This window comes from Halichoerus grypus, chromosome 4 (assembly GCF_964656455.1).
Source record: "Halichoerus grypus chromosome 4, mHalGry1.hap1.1, whole genome shotgun sequence".
Taxonomy (NCBI): domain Eukaryota; kingdom Metazoa; phylum Chordata; class Mammalia; order Carnivora; family Phocidae; genus Halichoerus; species Halichoerus grypus.
The window spans coordinates 62,858,449-62,874,347 of NC_135715.1; the positions used below are offsets into that span (position 1 = coordinate 62,858,449).

The 15,899-nt window shown below is 39.0% G+C and overlaps 1 long non-coding RNA gene across 1 annotated transcript; it reads left to right on the forward strand.

The window, feature by feature from the left end:
• The first annotated feature begins 448 nt into the window (after positions 1–448).
• LOC144381481 (uncharacterized) lies at positions 449–14,631 on the forward strand. Its single transcript, XR_013446730.1, has 3 exons — positions 449–554; positions 2,619–2,680; positions 14,480–14,631. It is a non-coding gene; the product is annotated as an uncharacterized LOC144381481 (long non-coding RNA).
• The last annotated feature ends 1,268 nt before the right edge of the window (positions 14,632–15,899 follow it).

Here is a 15,899-nt window from a genome sequence, read left to right on the forward strand (position 1 = left end):
ATTGTTATTCTTCTGTTTCAGGCTCTGTGCTCAGGTCCTTTTATTAAAGTACACTGATCCACACTTTACAGCTGATGGCACTGAGCTCATGGATGTGAAGTGACCTGCTAGATGTCATGGGGTTGTAGGTGGTGAGGCTGAGATCTGAACCCAGTTCAGCGGAGCGCAGAGGTCACGTGCTCAGGCTAAGTGCTCTACTCTATCCTTGCCCCACTACCCACTCCTCACGCCCCGCTATGGTAGGTAGAATAATGGAGACCCAAAGATATCCACGTCCACATCTCCAGAATCTGTCAATATAATATGTTATGTGGCACAAGGGAATCAAAGTTGCAGATGGAAAGAAGTTGAGTTGAAGACCTCGAATTGAAGAGATTATCCTGGGTTACCAGGGGGAGTCTAATGTGACCACAAAGAAGAGAGAGGCAGAGAAGGGGTCAGAGTCAAGAAAAGGAGATGTGATGAAGAAGCACTCAGAATGGTTCAACGTGAGAAGGACTCAACTGGCCATGGCTGACTTTGAAGAAGGAAGGAGAAGCCACCAGCCAAGGAAGGTAAGCAGCTTCTAGAAACTGGAAAAAGCCAAGAAATGGATTCTCTCTGTGATGATTCACGTTATGTACCAATTTGACTGGGCCACGATGTGCCCCGATTAAGTATTATTTCTGGGTGTGTCTGTGGTATGTCCAGAAGAGTTTAGCAATATGGCTGGTGGCCTGGGTGGAGTCATGGAACAGTCTTGGGCAGTGGCCCGAGTGGCACTGAGGCAGTAGAGGTAGGGTTGATTGGGAGGAAGTCTGGTGTTGGAGGAAGGAGCACCAGAAGTGATCATGTGACACGTGCGTATAATGTAAGACTCATGGGTTCTCTGAAAAATGAGAAGAAGAAGGGGCTTTTTAAACTTACAAAATTTGGATGTATATTTTTGATGCAACTTCAGCGGTTCAATCAATTGCTCTTGGTTGCAGGACGATTTTATCTTTTCTAAGAAGGAGTGTGACATGTTTAGATTTATGTATTAGAAGTGGCTCTCCAGAAGGTGGAGTAAAAGATGCTTCAGAGAGGGGACACATGGTAGAAAGTCACTTAGAAAATGTATGCAAAAATCCATATGAAAGGTAAGAAGGAATTTACTTTTTTGAGAGATTTTGAGATTCTGAGAGATTTTGAGAGATTTTTGAGGGAGGATTAATAGGAATTGGTGACCTAGAGAATGCAGAGAGAGGTTGAGGAAGCCCTCGTATGACTGGAGATGCCATTATCTGTCCATGGGGAATACGGGAGAGACAGCAGGTCCCCGGTGAGGCCCTGTCTTCGCAGAGACTGTGAGCGGAGAGTGGGCAGGGACAGGCCAGCATCAGGCCACATTTGAGGGGACAACAGCTGGCACTACAGACTTGAACATCAAGCCAATTCTCCCCTTTGCCTTAATGGCTTAACGATGCCGAGCGCACTTGAGTATTTTGATGCACCTTTCACCAGGGGAACTTGAGACACTCATAACAAGTTTGTGTCTTGGTTTTTCCATCTTCAATCCCATAGTAATGTTCTTAGGTAGAGATTTATGAGCTAACGCTTGCAAAGTCCTTTGAGAACCTCGGTTGAAGGCTCAGTATAAATATCTTTATTAAGTATTGATGAATGCTTCCAGTTTGCAGGCTAACCTGAAGAGGGAGAAAGAAGGGGGAAAAGTTCTTTGAAAAGATACCCTCCTCATATGGTTGTTTTGGACTGATCCGTGGGTAAGGAGATTGTGAGAAGGGGGAAAGGACGGGGGTGGGGATGAATTCCCGTGGCAAGGCCAGCAGGATGGTGTGTTTCCAGGGTAGCAGGCAGCTAGCAATGAATGTAACGCAGAGGCATCATCCCGGCTTGTTCTAGGGAAGCAGGTTCAATTCTCCTCTATCAGAATGATTTATGGTTTCTGTAAGTGCTTGCCTAGGTACTTCAAACGGTTAAAGCCGAACCCCAGGAGGGTAAGACCATCAGGCGCAGGCTTTCAGCACATTGCAGGGGCTCACTCTGCTCTGACAGGGACAGAGGGCTGGGTGGCAATCGGAGCCCACAGCTAACTGTTTTAGGAGACAGAAATAGGTGTCCTCAGGCTGCAGAAAGTGGCAGGTAATGGGGGCTCCTTTTTGCTGAGCACTTTTAAAATGAGGTTAGAAGTGGATCAATGAATCATTAGAGAATGTTACACACAGTGATGAAAGTCGGGGAGGGCCATAAGCCAAGGACTGGACCATTTACACCTCAAATCGTCTGAGCCTGCATGCTGTTGGGGCTTCGTTTGTCTGTTGTTAACTTTACCAGTTGCTAGGACTAAAGAGTGGCACCTCAGGCTTGTCATTTTCTTTGATATGCTTTGGGATACGCTGGTGCAGTTATCTTTAGTCTTCATCTCACATTCTGACCTCTCAGATTTTGTTCAAAAGCAGACTTCTGTCATAGGATGTTGGCATTAAAGAGCCTCCTAAAAGATCGTCCTTTTCATTTTATACAGAAGGAAACTGAGGCTTGGAGAGATTATAGGATGCCGAGTTGCCCAGCTAATTAGAGGCAGAGGCAAACTATTAGCGGCCTCTCCTCTCAAAACAGTATCCATTTCTCACTTCCAGATAACACTTCCTGACCTGCTGGACCATGAGCTGAGCACTGGTGGCCTACGTTACCTCCCCAGGTGGGTCACCATCAGCACGGGACTGACAACCACAAGCCCAAAGTAAAATTCTAATGAGACATTCTGGATGCTCAAAGGAAGCGCAGAGAAGACATAAAGAAATGGGCAATAAGAAGGTCAGAAGGAGTCATGGAGCCATGAATCCTCTTGGGTGTGTTAGTCAAACCCGTGGGAAGGAGTCGTGTCAGCCCCACTCAGTTCATCCTGGAAGGACTCCAGGGGGAGCCGTAGTGGGGCCCAGCCGGGTAGGCGGGCCCCTGTTGTCCTTCCCAGGAGGCTTCATGCTTCATCCTGGTTCTGTTTGCACACCCCTTTCATTTGTGGGTGTTTTCCGGGGAGCTATGTCTGTTTTCTATTGCAAGTAGGGTGCAATTAGGTAGATGCATTTGCAATAATAAAGTTCTGTAGCAGTCACAAGATTGTGACACCAAACACCTAATTCCCCCGTGTTTCTGCAACTCTTCTTGTGGGCTGTGACACTGGATTTGAACATTTTGTTTTTAAGTGACCAAAATGTTGTTTGTAAGACTTGTGTCTTTTTTGGTTCATTTCTGCTGCTCACCAGGATTGCAGAAACTGGTTGGTCTCTTTTATTATTTTAATTAATTAATTAATTAATTTCTATTACCTATCCAGAGTGTAACCATCCAGCAACAACATATGATCCATAAATTTAATCATGACTTCAGCTTCTGGATTGCCATTTGAGCAGCTAGAATTTTGGGGGTGGAATCCCCTGCCATGCTGACAACAGCTCTTTTAGAGGAAGAGTGAGCACGTGAGCAATTGTGTTTCTTGGTCCTACGCCTGCACTAATTAAGCCTCCACAGGTTTGGGAGTGGGCCACTCAGGAGGGTGAGAGATGAGCCTCTGAGATGTTCTTATCAGGTTAAATCAATGTCACTGAACAGAGTTTGTTGGTGTGATGGAATAAAACATCAGCACTCTTCAGTTTCTTCCTGTTACTGCAGCTAGCTAGAGCCCTGGGGCCCCAGTCCTATGTAAATCCAGCCAGGTTTCTGGATCCCTGTGGTGATACTAACCTATTCCTGATATTCCTGATGGCTGGTGGCCCTGATGCTCCCAATGGAGCTGGAGCCTTGCTGTGACTGCCAGTGGGCACCAACACTGATGCCTGTCAGGTTTGCCCTTTTTCTAGTAGCTTCTGTCCATTCATCTATCTGAATGTAGTCTTCAGGTGATGCTTCTATCAGATTCCCTCCTGGAACAGTACATTTTCACCTTGATCAATCTCACCCACCCTGAGTCTCTGTTCCATTTGTCTCCCATCTTGGTAAGCTCCTCCCCCCTCTGTTTTTCTGAGATAGATCTAGCAGTCTCCGTATGGCTCTGGTGTTAGGTTCCCTGATTCCTGGATTGTGGCTAGGATGGCATGGCCCTGAGGTCATGGATTGTTCTTGGACCTTCTTTATATCCCCCGTCTTCCTGATTCTGCTAGTGGTAACAATTATCTTGGTGGGCTAGTTCTGTGGTATTATTCTTGGGATGAATCCTTCAGACTCAGCTTCTAGCAGCTTTTAAAGCATCTAAATCCCATTAAATCCAGTTCTGTTAACTGAGACTAGCCCCTGATTTTAAAAAATTAATATTTTTTTAAATGCACATCCACTTAATTTAGAAGTGTTTAGAAGCTATTTGTTGACTGCTAGTTTTGTTCAATATATGTTGTTTTATTGTCTTAAAAGTTGTCATGATTCAACTGTCAGATGGTCCCTGCATTTCTGCCTACTCAGAGATGTTTCTCACTTCCCATTGAGGGGAGTATCCTCTGTGAAGGGCCAGATCATTTCCAAGTAAGTCCTTCTATCCTCCTTAATCTCATCTTTCTCTTTGGCTTTTGAAATCAAGAAAAAGTGCTCAGAAGTACATGAAGTAGAACCCAGGTGATTTCCCAGAAATCCTAATCTTCAGGCATGTAAATTATTTTTCTAGCAGAGATGACCTTGGCTTGTCCTGCCAAACCCAATTTATCAGGCTCCGAGTCTGAGGCCAGTTGCACATGGAAAGTGACCGTGACCCTCAGATGAGAGGTATCTCCCAGTCTCCCCTCACCAATGATCACAATTGCCACAAGATTAGCATCCTCATCCTCATTCTGAGAACACTTCATGCTGATGAGAATACCTTTCCGCTTCCTGTTCTCCCAAACTTCTTCGCAAGCTTGGCATGGCTCCTCCCTCCACGTGGTTGGCCACTGTGGTTTCCTAATTCAGGAGAAGTTAGCTAGAGATCTCACTTATATGTCCCTTCTCATTCATCCACTCTTTTGACCTTTACCAAGGGCAAACAGAAGAACCCTCTTATTCTGACTCATATGCTAAATCTTTCTCACCATCCAGGCCACCCCTGAGGGCAGACTCTTCAGAAGAGTTCCCTTGTCCTGGTGACCCAGCTCTCAAAACTTTCGTCTTCCTGGCTGACTCTGGCTAACCTCTGCAACACGCTGTCTTTGTTCTGGTCCCCTTGGCTTTCCGCCTTTTCCTCATCAAGTCATAGCTTCTTGTGTTCTACAAATAGGAATATCTCCCCTCCACCCTATGACCAAGTGTTTTGAAGGATGTGAAATAGTTCCCCCACTTCTGAACTTGGAAATATATAAATCAAATGTAAACTGACCTGGATTTGCCATCCTTGTCAGAAATTTCCTTCTCTGACATCGTGCCAGGCTCCGGTGAGTCCCCATAGAAACAAGTTCAAATACCCTGTTCACTCTGTTATGCTGATAACAGGCCCAGCCCTCGGGGTTATGGTCAGGTGGACAGCAATCAAAGGACACAGCAGGCTGTCGGCATTGTTCCAAATACAGGTCCATTCGTATGAGGCACCAGGACAGAGAGGTTTTTCTTTTCCAGCGTGTAAGTCTTTCCAAACAGCAGTGCTAATGTGTAAAACAGGTGAGACAATGTGGATATGTGCCTCTGTGATTTATTGCTGTACTAACGGCCAGAGTCAGTAGAAAATTTAATAAGTCAGCAGTACCCTGAAACCCTCTCCACAAGGTCTAACTGACCTGTATAGTTCCTCCCAGAATATACTAACTTCATTCCTCTTATTTCTTCAGGCAACACTTAATATCTTTCTCTCTTTCTATCCAATGATCTTCTAAAAGGGAGCTACCAGATTTCAGGAGTGCTGGAAGAAATTTTAACATTTATATTTATTTTTTAGCTGATTTATTTAAATTTTCTTTTATAAACTTTTATACAGTACAGAAATATATTAGCATAGCAGTATGTGCATAATGATTATAAGGAAATATACACTAATTGGGATGTGTGAGCTCAATTTTTTAAACTGATAGTAATGTGTGATTAAAAGCTGCAAAACCACTGCTTTAATCAATCAACCCAACATGTAATAGTTTTTAAATTTTTGGAGTATCATAATTTATTTTTAGTTTTAAAAAATTAATTGATTGAAAAAATATAATGAACAATCAAGTTATTATGAATTCAGTAGTGCTTTAAAATTGCAGTGTATTTTATCACAGTGGCCTATACACATTTGAAAAATAATAGTACATATCTGACATATCTGTGTGTGAAATACATACTTTGTACATATTATATCTGGAGATCCTTTGCAATTACTTTATGAACTCCCAGGGGTTGCGTAGCATTGGTTGAGAAGTACTAACCCAATGGGTTTTTCATGTGCCTTATTAGGTCTTAGGTTCCCAGTCTTAAATATATCTGGCAGCTTATTTGTCTAAAAAGAGGTAGAGTCGCTGTCTAAAATGAAGGGGTGAGAACTGATAGGTCTAAAGCCCATTAGAGAACAATTATCCCTTTTAGAAAGTTCTCTTTAGCAAACCATTCATTAACTAGGGGATATCTCTGTGGTTTATAAGCACTACTCCTCCTTTAGAAGGTGAACAGTGTACTGTGACTGGCTCAAGTATAGGGCAATAAGGATTTCTAGGAAGAGAGAAGTGTCTTTTAAATACCATACGCCGAAAATATTACCTACATTAACTTCGTGCTGCTTTTCTTTTACAAATAATAGCACTGATCTTTATAAGTTAACCTTTAAGTTGAAGACATGTGACATTTATAATTAGGGTCATGTCCTTCCTCTTTATTAAATGATGCTAAGGAAACTATGTCATCACCAGAGTTCCCTTGGGCAACAATCAAACAGAATGAGGTTGACAACCAAAGGCTGTCATTTCATTTCTTTATTCAAGGTGAGGAATGGGAATGAAGACAAAATGAATCATTAGCTCTTTCTGATTGTGAAGATTTGAAAGTAATCACCTGCGTGGCTTACCAGTAGAAGTATTTATATTTTAATTTTCTTATCATCTCAACTTTTCCTGAAGCTAATGGATTACATTTTTGTAACACGGTGTACACAGTATATATGGTATTTAGATTTGAAGCTTTCTTTGCAGCCCAAGCAAGTCACTTAGATTTCTTTCTCACTTTCTTCTTCAGAATTTAATTTAAGATACTGTCAAAAGGAAAATGTTTACTGTAAAGGAGTCACCCTTTGCTGAAATCATTTTGGCAAAAGTACTTACAGTCCAGAAATACAACCCTTAATTGTATTTGTTTTTTATCAATTTGTAATTGTTTCATATCCTCTGAGCTCCCATAAGTGCCCATCTGGCTCTCGTGCCCTGGGTGAGGGCAGAGGGATACATAGCTCATTTCCACCAAACAGTATTCAAGGGTTCTATTTCTTCTGCCTGGAAATCCCTCCCACCCTTGTCTATCTCCAGCTAAAACCTACTCACACTAAAGCTTCTGCTTAAATGGCACTTCTGTGGAGAAGCCTTCTAATCTCTCATTGAAATTAAGCTCTCCTTACTACCTCATATAGGTCAGAATGGCTAAATTAAAAAGTCAGGAAACAACAGATGTTGGCAAGGATGTGGAGAAAAGGGAACCCTCTTAAACTGGTGGTGGGAATGCAAACTGGTGCAGCCACTTTGGAAAACAGTATGGAGGTTCCTCAAAAAGTTGAAAATAGAACTACCCTAGACCCAGCAATTGCACTAGTAGGTATTTATCCAAAGGATACAAACACAGTGATTCAAAGGGGCACATGTACCCCAATGTTTATAGGAGCAATGTCCACAATAGACAAACTATAGAAAGAGACCAGATAGCCACTGAAAGATGGATAAAGATGATGTAGTATATAGACACAGTGGAATAGTACTCAGCCATCAAAAAAATGAAATCTTGCCATTTGCAACGACATGGATGGAACTAGAGGGTATTATGCTAGTCAATCAAAGAAAGACAATTATCATGATTTCACTCATATGTGGAATTTAAGAAACAAAACAGATGAACATAGGGGAAGGGAAGGAAAAATAAAATAGGATGAAAACAGAGAGGGAGGCAAACCATAAGAGACCCTTAACTCTAGGAAACAAACTGAGAGTTGCTGGAGGGGAGGTGGGTGGGGGGATGGGATAACTGGTGATGGGCATTAAGGAGGGCACTTGATGTAATGAGCACTGGGTGTTGTATGCAACTGATGAATCACTAAATTCTACCCCTGAAACAAATAATACAGTATATGTTAAATAAATTGAATTTAAATAAAAAATTAAAAGTAAATAAATTAGGTTCTCTTGCTATAATCCCTCATTGCACATTATCTTTTCCCTTAGTGTTTCAATTTGTTATAATTTCTTACATCTTAAAGCAATTTATAATACTATGGCTATTTGTATTATTATTTGTTTCATGTAAGGTACACAAAGACAGGGTTTGTGTCTATTATAATATCCACATCTGTATCCCAGAATGTTATGTGGCTCATAAGAAGGAGCTCAAGATATATTCATTGAATGAATAGATTTTTTTCTACATAATCTTAATAATGTACATCAGAATTGAAATAGAGTCATCCTTTGGAGCTTTATTATAAAGTTATCATTCACTGTTATTCTCAAAGAGAAACTAAGAAACTCAATTATTTCAAGGTATCAGGGTTGTTGAAATATCTCTTTCAGGAGCAAAGTAATTTAGTAAATGATGGTCTGGTTTGCTAAAGAGGCTAAATCAGCCATTGACTTTCAGGGTTGCTGCTTCTTAAAATTTTCAGTAAAAGGTGAATATATATGAAGGGTGATTGGCCTACACATCGTTGGCTTGGGAAAAAAACATTTTAATATTGGCTACCTTTAAGATTAGAAGTTAAACCACAATGAAAATCAAGGTTCAAGTTGTCACAGTATACCAGTGGTCTTTCCCCAATGATTCTATTAAGAAATAAGGGGAGTTCAAAAGTTGTTCTCAATATTTTAAAAAACCCATGAAGCATCATACATTTATATTCAGTAAGATTTCACAGGATAACTAAAATGTACTATTCCTTTGATTTTGATTTGAATTAGATTAATCAAACATGATTACTCATGCTGATCAGTTACTTTTTTTGGCTATGAGCAAATGTTACATCAAATTAATCAAAATATAAATCTATTTATTACTTTATAAATGTAGTTTGTCTGCTAGACAGTGTCTTTCAAATACATAAGGGCAGGTGAGAAAATATTATAAAAGGAATCCCTGCTGGCAAAGAATTTAGGAACCTCATAATCAATGTCATGAGGAGAGGCATAGATGTCTAGCTTTGCCAAATAACATGACAATTTTCTTACTGGAGAGCAGCATAAATTAGGAAATAAATTATGAAAATCAGCACTTACAGTTGTCCTATTAAAAAGCCTTAATTACTCACAGCTCCTGAGGAGGTCCTAAGGGCATGACATATGTTCCATAGAAATATAAATTAAGAACTTCCAGGCAACCTAGGAAATTAATTATTTTCCCTAATTCCCAGCAAATGCTTTTGCTCTCTGCCTTACAGAAAAATTAAGCATCATCAGACAGGAACTTCCTTAGCTTTCCTGCACCATATCTGCAAACTAGCTTGCTTCTACCCGGAGGGGATGAGCTATCGTGTCTGTGCCCTGGACCCTTTCCCCAGCCATCTTAGGACCACTCTATTGAAGGACTACCCTTCTCATTCCTGCACCTTCCATCCATCCTGTAGCTCTCTGGCATTCTGGCTTTTTTCCATTAGCACCTAAACATAGTCAAGGATCTCAGCTCTTAAAGAAGAAACACAAAAGTCTATGACCACACAGTATCTTCCAGGTACTGCTCTTTCTTTCTTTTCTCCTACTGAAAGAGTTCTCTCTACTCCTCATCTTCACTACTGTGCTAGTCCCTACACTTGCAGGGTGGATTCAACACCCATTCTTCCCCAGAAACAATTCATGGCAAAGTCACCAGTAATGTTCTTGTTAGAGAATTCTCAGTCCTTATCTTACTTGGATTCTAGGAAGCCTCTGATAATATTAATGGGTCCTCTCTTCATTCAGTCATTCAGCAAGTATTGATCACTTATGAAGTGACAAGCACTGTTTTATGTGCTAGGGTAACAGCGTTGGAGAAACCAAGTCTTTCCTCCCCCCTCCAAGTTTTATTGGGATGTAATTCACATATAACATTGTGTAAGTTTAAGGTGTATAATGTGATGATTTAACACACATATGTATTCCTTAATGATTACCAGCATGTGTGTGTGGTGAGAACTCCTAAGATTTACTCTCTTAGCAACTTTCAAGTGTATACGACAGTACTATTAACTATAAACACCAAGCTGAATCTTAGATCCCCAGAACTTGTAACTGGAAGCTTGTACCCTTTGACCAACATCTCTCTATTTCTCCCACCCCTCCACAGGCCCTAGCAACCACCATTCTACTGTCTATTTCTAAGAGTTTGGCTTTTTTTGTATATGAGGAATATTTTTGCTTTTAAAATTCTCTGTCTTCAATTTTTTAAAATTATAATGTGTCTCAGAGAAGATCCCTTTCAGTTGAAATTTTTGAAGCCCTTTGAGCTTCATGACCTTGAATGCCCAAATCTCTCCCCAGATTTGGGAAGTTCTCAGCCATTATTTCTTTAAATAAGCTTTTTGCCCCTCTCTCCCTGTCTTCTCCTTCTGGGACTACAATACTGCATAGACTGTTTGTGTATCCTGTAATTCACATAGGCTGTCTTCACTCTTCCTTTTTTTCTTTGTTCTCCTCTGATTGAATCATTTTAAGTGACCTTTCTTCCACTTTAAAATCTTTCTTCTGCTTGACCAAGTCTGCTGTTGATACTTTCCACTGCATTTGTCGTCTCCTGCATTGTATTCTTCAGCCCCAGATTTTTCTCTTTGGTTCCTTTTTATGATGTCTCTTCATTAAACTTCTCATTTTCCTCATTTTCTTCATTATTTCCCTGATTTTGTCGAATCGTCTTTCTGTGTTCTTATAACTCACTTAGCTCCCTTAAAACAACTGTTTTCAATTCTTATTGGGTAAACTGCAGATCTCCACTTCTTTGGGGTCAGTTACTGGAAAGTTACTGTGTTCCTTTGGTGGTGTCATGTTACCTTGGTTTTTCATGCTCCTTGAAGGCTTACATTGTTGTCTCTGCATTTGAAGAATCAGTCACCTCCTTCAGTCTTTACTGACTGGCTTCAGGAGAGAAGTACCTTCTTTCAGCTCTGTTAGGGATTCAGAGGCTTTCTCCGACTATTTCTATGGATATTCTTGCCCTGTATTTCTTGTTCCCTCTTGAGGAAGAATTCTCAAGATTTTATGCCTTCTCTTGATCCTGCAAAGCCTTGCTGGGTGCTGACAGCCTCCTCTTTGTTTGCTTTCCTTAGAGCAACACTGAATGTTCAGATATATGTGTTTTCTCCCAATCCCAAGAAATGTCCATTTCTTGAAACTATTTCTTGGTCTATCCTAGGCCCCTTTTCTATCCACTGTGATCTCATTCACTTCAATGACTTCAGTTGCCATCTGTGTACAGTCATTCTCAACATGGATTTGGGGACCTACATCTCTCTTCTGAGCTTCTGGTCCATACACCAAGCTTTTCTCTAATATGTTCCCTTAGAAGTCCTATAAAATGCTCTAATTCAATGTATGCCAAACTGACTTCCGATCTTTCTCAGCACCACTTACTCCATTCCCGGTGCAAAAATGTGGTCATTGCTGTGATTCCTCCCTTACTTCACAGAACTTACCAGTGTGCCCTTCCTCATTTGCCTCACTCCCACAATCCATCATTTCTCACCTGCCTTCTTGAACTCTCCATATCTTTAGTCTTACTCCCTTAATCCCTTTCTTATGACTCATAGCCTAGTGGATTTTTCTAAAATGATAAATATTATTATTATTTGCTTTCTCCTTCATACCCTTCAGTGGATTTGGTTGTTTTCGGTACTGCACTTGCACTCCTTGGTATGACTTAGATGGGTCTTTTATAATCTGGTACCTCCCTTTCTCTCCAACCCAATCAACCACCCCTTTCTACCCTACTCTGTGCACACCAGCCATGATGAATTTCATTTTCTCTCAGTTTTGTTCCTTCATACATGCTGCTGTCTGTGTATATAAATACTACTGATTTTCATAAAGTAACCTGCTATTAACCTTAATGAACATTCTTAAATATTAGTTCAAATAGATATGCTGTAGATGCTATTGACTTTTATGCTGGGTAATAATAACATTCTTAAGTTTTCTTATCTCCTAATCCTTCTACTTTTTTATTTCCTAAAGATGGTTACCCATAAAGAATGACAATTCAGCTGACAGAAACTTTATCAGTAATAATAGACACTCCAAAAGGTGAAGTAGTACTTTAATTGTGTTGAAGGAGAATAATTGTCAATCTAGATTTATATAACCAATATTAATATCATTCAAGAATGAGAGTAAAACAAAGACATATGTACAATAACCTATACCCAGGGAAATTACTATTCACAACCTTTCACCAACGTACTTACTAAAACATGTGATTCAAGAAGGCAATTCAATCTAGAAAGAATTAGTGGAATGCAGTAAACAATAGCAAGCTAAGAACATTTTAAATGCATTGGCAAGGGGCGCCTGGGTGGCTCAGTCATTAAGTGTCTGCCTTCGGCTCAGGTCATGGTCCCAGGGTCCTAGGGTCAAGCTCCGCATCAGGCTCCCTGCTCTGCAGGAGGCCTGTGTCTCCCTCTCCCACTCTCCCTGCTTGTGTTCCCTCTCTTGCTGTGTCTCTCTCTGTCAAATAAATAAATAAATAAATAAATGCTTTGGGAAATATAATGTATTGACTATAAACTTATGACAATAAAAATGAGAATATTTGATGGATTTTCAAAAAGTAAAATTAAAACAATAAACAAAAATAGCATGGAAGATGGAAACATAAGATCACAGTTAAAAAGATTCAAGATCCTTATATTATTTACAAGCATGATGTAAATAATTAGGAACTTTATACCTTATCAAATTGTATATTTTTCTTAAAGTATTAAAGCTAGGCATAAGTCAGTAGAAAAAATAAAGAATAACCAATGAATCTAACAAATAAGAGGAAGAATGGGGGAGAGCAAAGAAAAACATGACAAAAAAATGACATAATGTGACAGAACTATGTCAGAAATATAAGAAACTGTAACATTTTAAATAGAAGTCATTAGTTTATAAGAGATTATCATATCAAATATATATTATTCATGAGATCATAATGATACTGAAAAAAAGAAATGTCACTGACCTCCACCGGAGGATTCTAGGAAACAAAATAATTATTCTGAAAATTGATAAATGAAGAGGAACAATATAGCTTTTATCCTGTCTTTCTAGAACAAACTGAATTTCTGGGTAACTAAACAGTGGGAAAGTTCTTTTTTTTTTTTTAATTTATTTTTAAAGATTTTATTTATTTGACAGAGAGAGACACAGCGAGAGAGGGAACACAAGCAGGGGGAGTGGGAGAGGGAGAAGTAGGCTTCCCACAGAGCAGGGAGCCTGATGCGGGGCTCGATCCCAGGACGCTGGGATCATGACCCGAGCCTAAGGCAGACGCTTAATCAATGAGCCACCCAGGTGCCCCAGAAAGTTCTTGTTGTAAAATTTCAGCTAGTACATGAAGAACAAATTATAGAATTAGAAAATCACCAATTCTCATATTAAAATAACAGATCTAGGACAAAATCATCAATTTTAGCATCAGATGCTAAAATCAGTGGATGAAACATTAGTGAACTTTATACTGGAGGAAACAAGTTGGAACCACAGACATTCTGTGCCAAATAATATGGTGCAATAGGAGGTATAGCACCGCCTGTGCATGATTATTGCCAAAAAATCCACACCTGAATGTAACCAAATCTCTAAATCTAAGGATTATTGTAATTATAGAGATTAGAAAAACAAGTTAAAAGCCACCCTGAAGAAGCAAACTACCAGATTTGGAATGTGGGATATTCTACAGGAAAAATAATTTCTTTTTTCCAACAAAACATGACATAACATGAAAAAAGAATAAGGGAAAGAGTTTTTTAAGAAAAGAGACCTAAGAGGCAACAAGAAAGTGCAACAAATGAACCTGCATTGCCTTCTGATTTGAACAAGCCAATGGTAAAGAGCTTTCATGACAATTGTGGAAATTTTAATATAGACTGGTTATTAAATATTACTAAGAAATTATTAGGTTTTTTCAGATTTTATGATGGTTATATTTGAAGAAAAAATCTTCATTAGTTAGCTGTGGGATTTATTTTAAAATACTTATTAAAAAAAGGAGGAGGAGGAGAAAAAAGTTCAGGAAAGAAAACAGCATGTGGAATGGGCAGATAAAACAATATGGAAAGAATATCTATAAGCGTTGAGTCTGAACAATGGGCTTATGGGATTTATTATACACTAGGCGCCCTTTATCCATGGTTTGGTTTTACTTTCTGTCATTTCAGTTACCTGCAGTCAACCTTGGTCCAGAAGCAGATGATCTTCCTGCAGACATATCCTCAGAAGGTCATTAGTGCCCAACGCTGCGTCACAATGTGTCCATCATTCACCACACATCATCCCATCATGTGGGCATTTGATCATCTCACATCATCACAAGAAGAAGGGTGAGTGCAGTACAATAAGATATATTGAGAGAAAGACCACATTCACATCACTTTTATTACACTATGTTATTATTGTTCTATTTTATTATTGGTTATGTTGTTATTCTCTGGGTATGCCTATTTATAAATAAAACTTTATGATAGGTTTGTACGTATAGGAAAAAACACAGTGCATATAGGGTTCAGTAGTATCCATGGCATCCGCTGAAGATCTTAGAACATATCCCCTGTGGATAAGGGGAGACTGATGTACTACTTTTGTTTGAAAAATTTCATCATAATGATCCTATAGGAAAGAGACTATTCTTATCAGATGATATTTTTAATATCCAGCTCTGTGCTTCATTGTAAGAGTCAACCTTAAGGAAAAATAAGAGATAAAAGTACATAATAAAGGTATGTAAAATGATAGATCAGGGAAATACTCAAAAGAAGTTATGAATACTACTATCAGAAAAAGATGCATTAAAGGCAAAATGATTTCTAGAGTTAAAGACACTACCAATAATAAAAGCAACAATCCACCAAAATATATGGTTATCATGAACGTGGATGCATAAAGCAAAGTCAAACAGATGGAAAATTGATAAATCTATAGTCATGTGGAGATTTAAACACATATCTCTTAGAAATTGAAAATTTCTAAGAAAAGAAATTTCATAAAAACACCAGAGATATGAATAATATGAGTCCCAAATGTGATCTAATAGCTGCCTATAAGATCTTGAACTAGTACATGGAGAATGAATATGCTTCTCAATGACCCATGGAACAGTTAGGAAAACTGACCACTTTTTAGACCACAAAGATTCAAAGAGGTGATAGCCTATAAATTGTATCCTTGACCATAATGCGAATAGATTTAATATCAGCAATAAAAGATGATAGAGTCAATCACAGTGGAAATTATGAATTTATTAAAAATAATTTCTAAAGAAAAGTTCTAAAAACTGGTAGGATATAGCTAAGCGTTGCTTAGAGAAAATTTATAACTTTAAAGACCTGTATCAAAAAAGACAAGGAAGATTAAATGTGAACAAACTCAATAGTCAACTCTAGAAGCTAGAGCAGACAACAGAGGATATTTAGACATAACTAACAATGTAAAAGAGCTCATTCTTTGAAAAGACTAATGAAAAGGTTAGTAAATCTGTAAAAACTTGTCAAAAAAGGAGAAAAAAACACTATTAGAAATGTAAATAAATTCAATATAAAAATATACAATATTTTATTATGAGGCCAGACTAGTTTGTGTTAC